This window comes from Schistocerca nitens, chromosome 4, assembly GCF_023898315.1.
Source record: "Schistocerca nitens isolate TAMUIC-IGC-003100 chromosome 4, iqSchNite1.1, whole genome shotgun sequence".
Lineage (NCBI taxonomy): Eukaryota > Metazoa > Arthropoda > Insecta > Orthoptera > Acrididae > Schistocerca > Schistocerca nitens.
The window spans coordinates 853,232,002-853,246,375 of record NC_064617.1 but is presented as its reverse complement, the minus strand read 5'-3'; positions in this window follow the sequence as shown (position 1 = coordinate 853,246,375).

The following is a 14,374-nucleotide window of genomic DNA, read 5'->3' as shown; positions in this document are numbered from 1 at the left end:
GAGAATTTCGTAAGTATCGTCAAATACGAAGATCACCGAACAAGTCCTCGAATACACGTGAACGAGCAGAGGAGCATTCGACTGTCTCATCAATAAATTAAATACGAATGTTTTTTTACATGATAAAGACTTTTAACAACCAATAAATGCGGAGAAATGACTATTCCATAACAAACTAAGCTAAATACAAACATAAGCACACAGATTGATACCCTTGAACAGGAGGTGGTTTGTGGTGTAAGGGTAGTGTAGACAGTTCATGATTATATGTGAGGGGAAAGGTCCTGGGTTCGATTCATGCCTGTTATTAGATTTTTACTGACTCAATAACGATTCTGTATAATAAGTTTTATGCATATGGTATACACTACATTGCTAAGTATATTTTTAAGGTCTTACCAAAGAACTTGATCTTCGCACCCATCCCAGTATACAATACACATTTAATTCCTAATAAATTACTACGAACCATGAAATTTTACAGATGTTCGATGTTGCGAACGTAATTCATCAGCAGTCAGTGTTAAGGCCAAGTGTTTCAATTACTCTAAACAGTCTGTAAAAGTAAAGATTACAAAATTTTTGAAAAGAAAATGAAACGTTTTGTGTAATGATTTGTCTAAAAGTATGAGATAAAAAATATTAGGGAAATGTTTGTTGCACCTCATTTTCTGTTCATGATTTCGAGCTTCATTCAGAGGCACGTAGAACGTTTCTCTGACCTACTTATTTCTTTTACACAAATCATTTCATAAAATATTTGACTGATTTCTTCCATTTTTGAATTTCGAGTTTTATTCAGAAAGCATGATCTTACTGACTTCTCGTTTGCCTTCCTAATGTACTTGATTCGAAGGAAGCCTTTTTGACAATTAAATATCGCACCAATGTATCTTTATATGTGCAAAACAGATAGGAGCAGATGACATTTTTGACATTTCATTTACAGCAGCTTTTCGTGAAATATTTCAATTTTTCCTCAGCTTATTAATTAAGTTTTCGTTCATTACCCTGATTACTTTCAAGCAATTAAATATTTATTCCTGTTCCTCTCCCTTTGTTAGGATATGAAAATTTGGACAAAACCTCATGTGTAAGTCATAGGGAGTCTTGTTTTCGCTCTGCTCATGTGTTTACGAAAACGTATCGAGTGTTAATCATATGATAAAATAGTCCTTTCTGCGTGCTGTCATTTCCAAAATTCGACGTTTCGATATCGTGAACCTTTTATGAGATAGGACGATTTTTACGACCACTTGATTCCCGAAGCGCAGGGAAGGTTCGGACGCCCCGCGAGCGGCCCGTCCGCGGATATAACAGCCAATATCTCAAGAATGAAAAAGAGATGTCATTCCGGTCTCAACTTTAAATACAATTTAGATATATTGGTTACATGGCCTTAAATGAACTATACGGAAAGTCTACACAACGTGATTTTACCTCTGCAAGTTCTTAAAAATTTCTTACAGCCATGTACTCAATTTCGTGCAGTACACTAACTATGACGAATAACGAAAATAAATTCTGACCTTTATCATTTAAGGATATAAAGCTACAGGTTGGGGAAGAATCAAATTTTTTCACCGAATAGTTTTCTTAAAATCGGATGTTATGTAATTTGTAGCTGACGTCGCGTCCGCTCCACTGCTTTGCCAAGAAGAGACGTGGCTGTCGCTCTGTGTCGAGCGGGCTGAAACGACAAGATTCAAACACGTTTGAATTCAAACGTCGCCAGTTGCAGCAGGAGACAGGCAGCGACACAGATGTCGTTCACGTAGGACACTTCCGTAACTACACCTGCGGTTGTGTTTTGTCCCAGCACAGCTCAGACGCAGAAGCGGGGGGGGGGGGGGGAGGAAGGGTGGGACGTGTGAACGTGTGCTGGTCACCTCACTCGCCGTCAAGAATATTAGAAATGTCAGCAGACCTCGTCCAGGAGACCCACAACCAACGTATTGCAGCTGACCAACAAATGTCTTTATTCTGTCATCAGGAGCCATCCGTGGATACCACCGTCATTATTCTCTTTCTCATGACCAGCAGAGAACCCGTGTTCGAATGTGGCGACGGGCAGTGTGGTCCAGTGTCTGTTAAGATGGACCGTTTTCACTGGTATCAGATCTGGCCATTTACGATACGACTACATCCCGACCTTACTGCAAGTGAGCTTGCTGGGGCTTATCCCAGTTCACTACTACCAGCGCCGCGGCATCATAACACGCTTGTGCTTAACATACAAAGGACTACAACATAATTTAAGAATGAAATGGAAAACTAAAATAATTTTTTCGAACTTCGTCATTGTATGCTTAAGCGTATTTATGTTAACATCGTAAAGTCTCAGAATGATGAAATGAATATGTTAGGCAAAATATACTATCTTAAGAAAGAAATAAGTGACGCTGAATAAAAAATCTAGAAAGCTAAAAACTGGTCAGAATATGTTACTGTATGTCTAAATGTAAACTTACAAGTCTCAACTTGATCAGAGCAATATTGAGGTTAAAATCGGCATTTTTAAGAAAAATTGAAGCCTCTAAATATTAGATTCTAAAGCTAAAAATTAGTATGTGGCTCCAGTTAAATGTAAAGACATTAAATATGTGACACCAGTAAGGTGCCTCTATTACTTTTCAAGCTATTTATTAAAAACGAAATTCGGAATGAAAACGTCCTTATTCATAGTAGATTAAGTATCATTTGTATTTGTATTTGAAAGTCCTAATTACACACTCGATTAAATTCATGAAATAACACATCTGTACCAAGTTTCAAGACTGAATTGTTAGTAACATCGGTTACAAGGAATTTTAAAGAAGCAGTTCAAAGGTCATATTCTATTGAGTGTTCCATTCTAAAAATTCTGGTGGGGAAAGTTCAAATACACTCCAGTTAAAACTTTTCCCTAACTAAAACAAATTTAATTATATTTATATAAAAATGAAGAAGATTGTAAATTGTTAAACGACAGCGCTATTAGTTAATACGTGTCTGAGGAAGGGGTCATATAGATACTTCTACCTGTCTTAGGAAGGTTGATAGTAGATATTCCGTTTGGTGGTCCGCTGTGTTCGTTTATAAATACGGCCAGTTAGGGAGTAGTAGGACACACTTTGCAATGAGATATCAAACTGTTCCATGTAAGTCGAATGCCCATGTTCTTTATGCCTCGGATGACGTCACAGCTGGACTACTACCCAAAGCGTTTATGGCAAAAGTAGGGAGTGAAATGGCGAGGGATGTACGATGTCCTGGATCGCTTAGATTTCATGGGAGTAACAGTTTTGTGCCACTAATAATGTTAAAAAAACCGTGTGGCAAGTGGCGCGATTATTTGCCACTTTTAAGGCGAGCAATTAACTTTTGGTGATTAGAAGTCAGGGAGATAGAGAATTTTTCTTGGAAGTTCCCATAGAGCTCGCCTCTGAACTGTTAATAGTGCTGTTTCTGATAGGAATATTAGTTACACTACTAATATTTTCCGTATGTAACATTTAACATAATATATAGTGATTTAAAAATCAAAACTTTCATTTATAGTCATGTTACCTGATAACGTCGAATAAATAACAAGTAGGAACATTTTCTTTCCGTGAGTACAAAGAGTAATGCAGACTTTCAGACTGAAAATTCTCCATCGCATTCTGGCTGACCCCAAAAATTGTTTTCGGCCTCTTGTAGACGGCGAAGGTATGTGGAAAACACGCACAGATAATTTAAGTGTCTTTTCATAACGACAAAACGCTGTAACGACCATTTGATTACTATCTGCCGCTCCATAGCAGGGCTGCCAACACAACGTACTGCTTCCTGCGGAGTTCATCCTTTATTGGGTCAAATAGATGAAAGTTGGAAGGTATGAGATCCAGACTGTATGGTGAGTGAGGAAGAACAGTTCTATGAAGTTTTGTGACCTCCTCTCGGGTGCACAGACTAGCGTCAGGCCTTGCGTTATAAAGTAGGAGAAGTTCGTTTGTATTTTTGTGGCTATGAACACGTTACAGTCGTTTCTTCCGTTCCTGAGGGTAGCCCAATACACTTCAGAACTTTTTCCGGTTAGAAGTGATTAACTCATGTTTCATCACCTGTGACGACGTTCGACAAAAAATTGTCACAATCACAATCAGCCTCGAAAGCGCAAGCAATTGCTCACAGGTGGTCCTTCATTGTTCTTAATGGTCGTCTGTTTGGCGGCGAGGAATCTAGTGGGCACAACCTTAGTACCCTAACTGGTGGACGAGTGCGTAAGCACTACCAACAGAGATGTCAGTATTGCATAAGACACAGCTGAGTGCGGCTTGTCAGACTTTTGCGCGACCTTGTTGCGATGTTGACAGACGCCTCGCCCAGCGACTCACCGTGCTTTTGTTCACTGCCACGTCTCCGTAGACATCCCGAGATCTTATGGTTTTCCGCCAAAATAAATCCAATTGCAGCTGTCTGTTTGGAACACCATTACAGACACCATTTTGAAGTCTACATATAGCGCCACGACTTATCAGAGCTTAATGGAAATATAGGCGGTGAATCGGGAATATTTCAGGACGTTGCACAACAAATTCCATACATTTTGAACCAAAATTGGTCGAGAAAAAAAGTGCTGCATTACTTATCGAACATTAGTGCCACAATTCTGCCTAGAAGAGGCAGACTTGAAAGCTAACAAATAGTAATAAATATGAAGAAATAGCTGTGTACATATTAGCGTAGGCGGTTGACGGAAAAGTTTTTGCAGTATTATCAATCAGAACGAAGTACGACTGCTACGTGTTGTATATCAGTACACTACGAGTATGTAGAGATGTGTTAACACCTTCACGCAGCTTTTTATTAGTAGCGTCATTTTTATCGAGGTGTTAATTATAACTAGGTGACTAACCCATCCCTGGCCCGCCCGGTTGACCGTGCGGTCTAACGCACAGCTTTCCGGGCGGGAAGGAGCGCCTGGTCCCCGGCACGAATCCGCCCGGCGGATTTGTGTCGAGGTCCGGTGAACCGGCCAGTCTGTGGATGGTTTTTAGGCGGTTTTCCATCTGCCTCGGCGAATGTAGGCTGGTTCCCCTTATTCTGCCTCAGTTACACTATGTCGGCGATTGCAGCGCAAACAAGTTCTCCACGTATGTGTACACCACCATTACTCTACCACGCAAACATAGGGGTTACACTCGTCTGGTGTGAGACGTTCCCTCGGGGGTCCACCGGGGGTCGAACGGCACAATAACCCTGGGTTCGGTGTGGGGGGGGCGGAGGGGTGAAGTGGACTGTGGTAGTCATCGTGGGGTTGTGGACCACTGCGGCTGCGGCGGGGACGGAGCCTCTCTGTCGTTTCTAGGTCCCCGGTTAACATACAGTAGAATACAATACCCCATCCCTGCGCCCCACACCCGTGCCCCCTTGGTAGATGAAGAGGCAAACATGTGGAATCGCTGCATGCAGAATCCGAGTGTTGCGCGCCGGCTGACCGTCAGCCTAACGTCAGTGGTGTGAGTATGTGTGTGTGTGTGTGGCGTGAGGGTATGCAGACTGTTGTCACCCCGACGTCAGTGGAGTGTGTGTGTGTCCAGTGTCAGGGTGCGTCGGAGGCGGCTGAGTGTCGCTGTTGCGCCTCCGCACTGCCCACGCGTCCCGCTCAGCAAAGCGCAGCCCGCGCGCTGGACGGATTTGCGTAATCCAGCGGCTGCGTCACGGAGCGCTGTTTGCTCCACTCTGCGCCGCCGCTCCGGTTTCCGATCGCTCGCCCCTCCCCCTCTCCCTCCCAGGCCGATGGCAGAGCCTATAAAGGCACATGCCGAGCGTGAGTTTCCGCGGAAACGCGGTTGTCCTTACCTTTTATGTACTTAATTTCAAAAGAGTAGTTCTGAAGTGTAACTGCCCATCGTGATAGTCTAGGATGTACAAGTTTACAAGTTAACAAAAATGTCAGGGCCTGGTGGTCGGTATAAATTACTGTATGTTTTCCAAATAAATAATAATTGAATTTCTTGAATGCCCATACTATGGAAAGTGTTTCTAACTCAGTAGTGGAGTATGTACGCTCACATTCAGATAGAGTACGACTCGCAAACCCAATAATTCTTATCTGTTCCTTATCTTTATTCTTTACAACTTGAAATAAGCAACATCCCAAACCAGTACGTGAAGCGTCACAAGTCATACAAAAATCTAAATTGAAATCTGGATGGCTCAATAAGTTTGCATTCACTAAAGCATGTTTAATTGTATTAAAGTCATTCTGGCACTGTTCCGACCAGATCCAAACTTGATTCTTTCTGAGTAGATTTAGCAGATGTTTACTGTTCAAAAGTGGTTGTGGCAAAAAACGTCTGAAAAATGAACATAGCCCAAGGAATGATTTTAACTGCTTTTTAGTTCGAGCACTAGGAAAGTTTCTGATAGCATCTAATTTACTGGGATCAGGACGTATGCCCTGTGAATTAATGATATGTCCTAAATATTTTATCTCACTGCAACCAAACTTTGATTTTCTAAGATTGGCTGTGACTCCAGCTTGTGCAAATTTTTCTAAAATTCTTTGAAGTGTGTCAAGGTGTTCATTCCAAGACTGTGTAGCTATCACTATATCATCAACATAGTGTGTGACTGTCTCAACTAAATCATCGCCAAGCACGGTATCCAGGGTTGTAATGAATACCCCAGAACTGACATTCAGTCCGAAAGGTAGAACACAAAACTGATAGGTTCGCCCCCCGAACATAAATGCAGTATATTTCCGAGAATCAGGAGTGATACTCACCTGCCAAAATGAATTAGCGAGATCTATTGTGGAAAAATACTTTGCATCTGGAAATTTCTGTAATTGCTCTTCTAAATTTTCGGGTTTTGTGTGAACTGGTAAAATTATTTCATTAATTGCTCGTGCGTCTAACACTAACCTGATGCTTCCATTTGATTTTTTGACAACAAGTAGAGGACATTTGTACTAGGTACTGACACAGATTGAGGTTGTGTGTCAGGTGTCATTTCTATTATATTCACATTCGGATATTGCCTATTGTGATCTCCAAACTTTTGCGGTTGTTGTTGCTGTTGCGCATTATAACTTACCTGTCGGTCATAAGGTATGCTCCAATTTTGTCCTGGTGGCTGCTGTGGTAAAGCAGTGTTTGAATGAAAGTACTGATCGTTACAAGTCCAGCCTTGACGCTGTCTTGGCTCGTAGTTATTATTATTATTTCTGTTTCTGTTTGTGTTTTTGTTGTTGCCTATGTATCCGTTGTTACCGCTGTAGTTATTACCGCGGTGCCATTTGTATGGATTGCCGCATGAAGTGTTATTACTGTTGTAACTATTGTTTGTATTGGAATACGCGTGTTGATTTTGATTTCCGTATTGAGACGGCATGTGAGTTTGCTGTTTTTGTTGTACCGCGTATCCAACTGTGGGCGCGCCAGAATTGAGTTGGCAAGCCTGCATGTTTTGCATTCCACTAGTGTAAACATTGTGGCTGCTGTTTTGCCGCGCGAAGCGCTGATCTTCAAGTAACATGTCAACCGAATCTAAAGCTGTTAAAAAATAATCTGAATCTTCATCCGGGATATGTAGGAGTTTTTCTTTGATGTTGAAAGGCAATTTGGCCTTCAACGCACGGAGTATATCGCGTGTTGCGACTGGTTCGTCTAAAAAGTGTCCCATGTTCAAGTATTTTTCAAAATATCGGCGTAAGTTGCCATTTTTACTGTTAAAAGTTGCAACTACGCAGAAACCTATGTGAAAGAAACTAAGGCACAAGAAAATCTAAGTTATCTACAACTATTCACATGACTTACATTACACACATTATACACATTATATACAAAATTTGAATGACGCGGGTGCGTCGTAAAAGTTCTTATGTTGGCAGATAGAGTGCGCGCATGCGCAGAAGCGTCTGTGTGACTCCGGCAGTGCCGTTATATAAAATAAATAAAAATAAAATGGAATAAAATATTAATGATTAATTATTTTGTATGTATGATGATTGGTTGTAATTGGTATTTGCTTATCTGGAACGTGGACGTTTAATTATTCGGTATCAGACGCTTGACAATGGCTATTTGGAAAAGGCAATGTAACTCGTAGTTGACCGTGAAATAAAACTGAAATAATCGGACTTCGTAATTAAATCGTTTCCAAAGACTGCTGCGGTAGGTACGGACTCATGATCTAATCTCAATATTACAATGATTTGCCAGTCATGCCAATACGTCGTACAGAGGTGATTGTCTACTAAACATAAAAAAGTTACACAGTTAGTTAAATCAGATATATTCAATGAAATAGCCTACAGTTCATAATCCTACTTACTTTTATAAATATAAATTCATTACAGAATCGAGTGCCTAGTGTGGTTGCAACTCGCAGTATTCTTCTATAACATGAAAATATGGCGGTGTGCCAGACAATAAAATAAAATACGTGCTTCTCGCACCACTTCTACCTCCATTATATTTTTATTTATTTTATATTGGCGACTGCGTGTCGGACTTGTTATTTTGTCATTTGTTACATTGTTCTTTTTGTTTCATGTCAAAAATCAACTTTCTGGACCTGGACGTGAATGTATGAGAGCTCAGGTAGAAGTGGTGCGAGAAGCACGTATTTTATTTTATTGTCTGGCACACCGCCATATTTTCATGTTATAGAAGAATACTGCGAGTTGCAACCACACTAGGCACTCGATTCTGTAATGAATTTATATTTATAAAAGTAAGTAGGATTATGAACTGTAGGCTATTTCATTGAATATATCTGATTTAACTAACTGTGTAACTTTTTTATGTTTAGTAGACAATCACCTCTGTACGACGTATTGGCATGGCTGGCAAATCATTGTAATATTGAGATTAGATCATGAGTCCGTACCTACCGCAGCAGTCTTTGGAAACGATTTAATTACGAAGTCCGATTATTTCAGTTTTATTTCACGGTCAACTACGAGTTACATTGCCTTTTCCAAATAGCCATTGTCAAGCGTCTGATACCGAATAATTAAACGTCCACGTTCCAGATAAGCAAATACCAATTACAACCAATCATCATACATACAGAATAATTAATCATTAATATTTTATTCCAAAATTTTATTTTTTTGTCTTTGTTCACTACCCAATCATGAAATTCTTTATTAATGTTTTGAAAATGAGCTGTAGCATCAGATTGTAAGATGTCAGTCAGGTGGAGCCTCTCTGTCGTTTCTAGGTCCCCGGTTAACATACAGTAGAATACAATACCCCATCCCTGCGCCCCACACCCGTGCCCCCTTGGTAGATGAAGAGGCAAACATGTGGAATCGCTGCATGCAGAATCCGAGTGTTGCGCGACGGCTGACCGTCAGCCTAACGTCAGTGGTGTGAGTATGTGTGTGTGTGTGGCGTGAGGGTATGCAGACTGTTGTCACCCCGACGTCAGTGGAGTGTGTGTGTGTCCAGTGTCAGGGTGCGTCGGAGGCGGCTGAGTGTCGCTGTTGCGCCTCCGCACTGCCCACGCGTCCCGCTCAGCAAAGCGCAGCCCGCGCGCTGGCCGGATTTGCGTAATCCAGCGGCTGCGTCACGGAGCGCTGTTTGCTCCACTCTGCGCCGCCGCTCCGGTTTCCGATCGCTCGCCCCTCCCCCTCTCCCTCCCCCTCTCCCTCCCAGGCCGATGGCAGAGCCGTCAGACGCGGCTGCGGTGTGATCGCACCTCGCCCGAGGCGCGGCGATCCGGTTTTGCCGCCTACGTCCTCTTCAGGTGGGGGAGGTTGTCCTGTCATCTCACTGCCCTCAATATCCCCCCTGTTTAGCGAGTCAGCGGTCAACTGCGTCACAATGTGACGTCGAGGACGCAGCGTGTTATTTTGTGTGGAGAAACGCCGAACAATGTATAAGGGCTTTCAGGTGTTCCTCAAGGATTCATGTTGGGACCTGCACTTATAACAAATCACCCTCCTCTAACATTACCTTTTTATATATATAAATAGCCGATACCATGTATACTATCGATTGTTGCGTAGCTATTTCATTAAAAGAATTCATATGGTTTTGTATGTGATGTATTATAGTTCAGGCTAAAATGTATAAAAAAGAAATTAATGTTTTACAATCGATATGTACTAACAGTTAAAATTACTCTTCGATTAAAAATATTTGAAATTACGTAATTTGTGGCATACTTAAAATTCATATTATTAACAGCACAATCTAACACTAATTATTAAATTTATTTCTAGAATGATTTACAAAATAATGAGATATTTTGGCGAAGATTCGTTTTTGGTAAAGAAAGTTTGTAAACTCTTTTGCTTTGTAAACTCTTTGCAGTAATGTAAACAGTGGTGGGCATGCCTCTGATGGAAGCAGACGTTTTCTAAGTTTGTCACCAACAGTATAACTGTCGTTTTTTTAATGTGGAAAATGTAAAAACGGTGTGATGTTGAAATATGTGACAAAGAATAAAATTCAAGAATAATACAGGCAAATATTCATCAGTTATTTAGTTATCAGTAACCTAAAAAAATCGAAATTTCAGCTGCAAGAATGTACCCCTAGACAAAACTTTGAGCCATCGACATTAACAACGAGATAATGAACATTAGTAAAAAGTTATTCTTTTGTATATCTTACACCTCTCGAAACTTTCAAAATTTGTGCAAAGAATGAGAATTTTAATAGTGATGTGTTGGAGGGTAAGATTACACACTGTTTGTATGTATTGTTGCAGGCAGACACATCAAGAACACAGCTCAAGTCAATTATTCTGAAGACCAGTTCAGCTTCCGGGGCGACAGAGGCACCCAGAGAAGCAGTCCCATTGCTTTGCCGTGTGACTGAAGAAAGCTTTAGGGTCAACACAAAAATTTATGTACGTTACGTAGACCTCATGAAAACATTCGAAAATGTGAACAGGAACAAACTAAAGCAAAATCCTAAAAGTGATTAAGCTAGAGGGACAGAGGAATAATTAAATGACTACATAAAGCACACGCAGTGCTAGAAAAGATAAGCAACACACTAGAAGAAGCTAAAATTCTTCAAGCAATTAGACAAGGATGCTGAAATGCCTAGGTTAGCAGGACATAGCAGATTAAGTTGTGGAAAGAGGTCAAATGAGTTCCTGTCAGTTGCACTCAACATACGAACTTTATCAACACACAATATTACAACAAGGATGCAGAACACTCAAAACCTTAACCGACCTCCTTTGATTAACTTTAGATCGGCTGAAGGCCACATTGAAAATCCACGACACAAGGCCTAAGCAAAATTGAAATATAGGGTTCTTCTGGAGGTTTCAGCAAAGAATATTTTCTAAATCTTCAATCTAATCGGCTGAAGGCCTTAGCAATTTAATTTTAATGGAACTAGGCTGGAGGTCGCGTATTAAGCAATAAGAGGAATTTCAATCAAATGGCAGAAGGCCTTATCTAAAAACATCTCATATCAAATAAAGAATAACAATCTCATGCTTTAAGGGCAAGACTAGGAAATGAATTTAAGAGATATTAATAGTCGGATTAAGGCCACACATCAACACAATAATTTAACGGCTTAAGGCCTTAAAATTCGGCTGAAAGCCCCATATAAGGAATAACAATTTTCTGTGTAAAGGGCAAAACAGGAACATTAATTCAGCATATATAAAACTCGGCTGAAGCCCACACATCAGCCAAATAACTAAAACTCAAACAGGGAAGTTACTATGTAACAGACACGGTACGGCGCTGAGAAGTTTCCAAGATTCGGCCTGGAAGTGTAACAATAACGCCCGTTTATGCGAGACAGGCAGCCTGACCAACAACTTCTAAATCGGAAGGCAGCCCAACCGACAGACAGCCGACGAACCAACCAACTACCTGATTTCATTCAGCAGACCAAAAACTCTACAACCAAAATGCCAGCGAGGTGAAGAGACCAGTAACATTCGTCTTCAAATATTGGTTTGTTAATAAGCCAATGCACACTAACTACTGACGTACATGAACATCGCAACGGCTGTGGAACTACACGCCGTGGCGGACAGCATCGACACGGTAAGAAAACACTCACTCGTTGCTCTGTCGCAGCCGACCAACTGGCTGCTGAAGTACGCAGACAGCATTACAGCACTTAAAGCATTGCTCAGTCGAACTGACACAGGGTACACAGTGTTGCACGAAACACTGCCACAAGAAACTCGTAAAACGAATCATTGATGAACAACTCGAACAAATCACTGGCAGACACACACCCTAAACCGAAAGACGGTCGGTGACAAAACACATGTCGTCCGACCAGACTACCGACCAACAACCAACCAAGGTCATTGGCACTTAGACCATGTGTGTCAGCAATGGTCGGACGAGTCTTGACTATCCAGGCACACTGGCTCGGACCCAATCATGCGAAGGCAATTGGCCACGACGTCTCCGCACAAGAAGGAACCTAGCCACGTCCAGCAAGATGACCCAGTGGCGAGGTCCAGAAACGGTCAAAAGACCAACCACACGTCGCCCAGAGAGGCGACCAACTGAACGATCGACCAACGGTCGACCCCGCTGCCATCTCCGTCCGTCGGACAGTTCATCATGTGTCGCGAGCGATTGGCGAGTACTGGCTGTCCGCGCCTCCCTAGCGCTCCGTCCCCGACTGCTCCTACGTCCCGACTGCACTTCTGCGGCGTTCCAACTCAACGACACCAAGTCCAATGTCTCTCCACGACATACCGTGACCGGGAAGCAACAGCAGTCCAGCAAAGATAATACGGCAGGGCATATATCGATACGCGCTGCTGCTGCCACTTACGGGCAGGCAAGACAGTAATTCAGTGACACCAGTAATTGAAATTTAAAACGACGAGGCGGCCTTACGGTAAAACAAGATGTTACATAATAGATGGCACGAACATGAGCCACGCACGACTCAGATGCAGTCTGTCTCCACCCGTATTCAATATATATAAAGAACACGAAATAAATAACTAAAAAGAGTACCTTGCAGGTATCAGAATAAAGAAAGAAACAATACAAGTGCTTAGGTTTGCGGATGACATAGCTCTGATAGATTCAGATGAAAGAATAATCATAGAAGTTATTGATAGTGTACTAAGGGACGAGTACAAAATGGAAGCTAACTCAAAAAGGCAGAAATACCATCGTGCTCTGGTGAATCAGTAGAATTGAACCTGAAAATTAGAGGATATAAATTAAAACAATCAAGTTCATAAACATATTTAAGAAGTAAGGTAACTGAAAACGGAAGTAACAAAGCAGACATAAAAGAAACATTTAAGCAATGTTCACGAATAAAAGAAAACGCTTTGTTGAAACAACATGAATAATATCGTAGCACCTTATGACTATGAAACAAGGACAACAGGCAAAAAGGAAGCAAAATGCGTTGAAGCAGTTGAGGTATGGTGATGGAAACGCCTGGAAATTATAAAGCGAACGGATAAAACCTACAACCAGGTAGTCTTGCAAGGAATTGCCCGTGAAATGTCGTCTAGGAAAACAATACAGCGAATAAGACAGTAGTGGTACTGAATACGTCACAAACAGTACATAGTAAATGTCCTAGAAGGAGCGTTACAAGTATAGATAGTCTGAAGGAGGCCAAAACTGGCATGTTTTAAACAGGCTACATATAATGCGAGAGTCTCTAATTTGAAATGAAGAAGTTAGCGTCTAATTCATCCATATGGAGAGCTGCCATCCAGTCGAAAGACTAATTGAGAATAACGTAATGATATTGCAGACAGTACTGACAAAAACTTTATATTTATTGCTTATCTCGTAATTATCTGGAAAAAATGCTCAAATACTCATTCATGTCTTGATAAAACTTCTAAGTGGTTCAAAGACTGACAACCGTCACTAAACAGGCTTACTCACAAAGTTAAAAATGTGTACTTCACAAAATGTAAGAATGTAGTAACCTATGATTATAATATCAGTTTGTCGCAACTGGAATCAGCTGGTCCATATAAATACTTGGGTGTGACAATATCTAGGCCTGTGAAATAAGATGTTCACAAAGGTTAAGCTGCTTGGAAACCAGGCGACGAACTTCAGTTAATTTGAACGATACAGAGAAAATATTATAAAAGTAAAAAGGGAATCTACATCTACATCTACGTGATTACTCTGCTATTCACAATAAAGTGCCTGGCAGAGGGTTCAATGAACCACCTTCAAGCTGTCCCTCTATCATTCCACTCTCGAAGGGCGCGCGGGAAAAACGAGCACTTAAATTTTTCTGTGCGAGACCTGATTTCTCTTATTTTATCGTGATGATCATTTCTCCCTATGTAGAGCGCCAACAGAATGTTTTCGAAATCGGAGGAGAAAACTGGTGATTGAAATTTCATGAGAAGATCCCGTCGCAACGAAAAACGCCTTTGTTTTAATGATTGCCACTCCAAT